This window comes from Myotis davidii, unplaced genomic scaffold (assembly GCF_000327345.1).
Source record: "Myotis davidii unplaced genomic scaffold, ASM32734v1 scaffold333, whole genome shotgun sequence".
Classification (NCBI taxonomy): domain Eukaryota; kingdom Metazoa; phylum Chordata; class Mammalia; order Chiroptera; family Vespertilionidae; genus Myotis; species Myotis davidii.
Genome location: NW_006285266.1, coordinates 746,479 through 748,787, shown reverse-complemented (window position 1 = coordinate 748,787; position 2,309 = coordinate 746,479). Strand labels below are relative to the sequence as shown.

At 55.6% G+C, this 2,309-nt stretch overlaps 1 protein-coding gene across 1 annotated transcript in view; it reads left to right on the top strand.

The window, feature by feature from the left end:
• The window catches only part of CDC42BPA (CDC42 binding protein kinase alpha), a 178,442-nt gene that overhangs the window by 174,994 nt on the left and 1,139 nt on the right, over positions 1 to 2,309 (top strand). The gene's annotated exons all lie outside the window — the stretch shown is intronic.

Here is a 2,309-nt window from a genome sequence, read left to right as displayed (position 1 = left end):
AGCTGCCAAGGAGGCGAGGAGTGGTGGGGAGAGGAGCTTCCCCGCTGACGTTAATGTGGGAGGCGGCGGGAGGGGTTCAAGGTGCACCGGGTTCCTGCAGGGCTGGCCGCCTGGTGTGTCCCACCGCTCCCCGGGTTCGAGGGGCTGGCGGCGTCCCTGCCTGTACAGCGTCCCCGGTAGGACAGACATGCGCCCTTTGGTCAGCTCGGAGAAGGCTGGGGACAGCTCAGGAACGCACCCTTTTGCCCCAAAAGCAAGAGAAGATACATCACTCGCCCCGCAGCCGCACTGCAGCCGTTGGGAAGGACCATGTGCACACCGCTCCCCGCTGGGCTGGGTGCCGGGCGGATCCTGCCGCAGGCGCCTCTCGAGGGCTCAGTTTGGTGCCAGCCTTTCGTTTTCCCTCTGGCCGCGTCTCCTTCCTGTCCTTCCCGCAGACCCGGGCTCAGGGCCGCAGGGAGGGACGGCTCTGCCCAGGGGCAGCGCCTCAGCAGGGAGGGGAGGGAAGAGACGTTTATGGGAATGAAAGTGCTGGGATGCTGGAGCGGCTTCCTCCCAAAGGGCTGCCCAGGGGGACCCTGGCTGAGTTCATTGCAGCTCCGTCCCCGGAGTCACTCACCTTTGGTGGCTCCTGGGTGCTGTGCGGGGATGGCCCCGGTAGCTTCTGATTCGGGGAAGGCCGTCCTTGGCCAGTGGCTGCTTCGCGCGTGAATGGGAACATGAGTGCCCACGCCAGGCGCACAGGCCGTGGCCACGACAGCTGCCCGGAGGCCGCTGACGCCGAGAGACCGGACTGCACTGCGCTCGGGCCCCCCTTTAACGCTGTTCAGTCAGAGCAGATCGCTCCTTGTGTGGTGAAGGCCGTTTGCTCAGCCTCCTGAGGCCACTGGGCCCTGCAGACCCTGGTTCCCGCCCCTTCCTGCCGCCCGGCTTCCCGCGGGCTCCCGCCCAGGGCTTCGGGGCTGTCACGAGGTGCACAGTCATGTTTTGGCATTTTTATTGGATTCATAATGTAAAACACTAAATTGGGGTTTGTTAAACCAGCCAGAAGTTGAAAGAATCACAATCTATATCTTATACAGAAACCTCAACATGGTCTTTTTTCTTTAATTCTTTATTGTTTAAAGTTGTTTTTTTTTAAAATATATTTTATTGATTTTTTACAGAGAGGAAGGGAGAGAGATAGAGAGTTAGAAACATCGATGAGAGAGAGACATCGATCAGCTGCCTCCTGCACATCTCCCATTGGGGATGTGCCCGCAACCCAGGTACATGGCCCTTGACCAGAATCGAACCTGGGACCTTTCAGTCCGCAGGCCGACGCTCTATCCACTGAGCCAAACCGGTTTCGGCTATTGTTTAAAGTTTTACATAAGTCTCCTTTTTCCCCCATTGACTTTGCCCTGGCACTCCCCAGCTCATGCCCTCATGATAAGTCCTTTATCCATTTTGAGTTTATTTTTGTGTATGGTGTAAGTTGGTGGTCTAGTTTCATTTTTTTGCATGTATCTGTCCAATTTTCCCAACACCATTTATTGAAGAGACTGTCTTGATTCCGTTGTATGCTCTTGCCTCCTCTGTCAAATATTAATTGAGCATAATGGCTTGGGTCCATTTCTGGGTTCTCTGTTCGGTTTCATTGGTCTGTATGTCTGTTCTTGTGCCAGTGCCAGGCAGTTTTGAGAGCTGTGGCTTTGGAACACAGCTTGATACCTGGGACTGTGATCCCTCCAGTGTGGTTCTTCACCAGGGTCTTTTTTGAACAATGATCTTAATATTGAAGCACAGCAAGATTAAAACATTTTCTAAGCAAAAATTTAAAACTAATAGGGAATGCCCAGCGCTTCAAGTACTAATAGCCCAGGGTTTCCCAGGGTTTTTGTCATCCCTCTTACCTCTGAGTGGTAATGGTAGCCTCCCTCTGGCATATCCCGACTCTCAGATCAAAATAGAGGCTTCAAGGGAACCCACCGCATCTTGTGCTCTCGGCCCTTTGCCCTGAGAAGGAAGGTGCGCGTGTGCCTTTGTTCTTAAAAGAATTCCCGGAAGTGAAGGGACAGTGATGCATCAGGGAAAGGCCCTGTTCCTCATCACTCAGCAGGCTTTTGGGTGCCCGTGTGCTCAGGTCCTGTGCTGGGCCCTGGCGAGGCAGCGGCCACTCGTTAGAAGGGCAGGCAATCGGACTAACAGCGCAGATGCTGTGAAAGCCGTGGCCAGGGGCTGGGGCTCCCGGCCGTGGGAGGGACGGATTCTGTGGGAATTGTCCCGCGAGGAGGGCAGGGGCCTGGGGGAGGGCAGGCAGGGGCCTG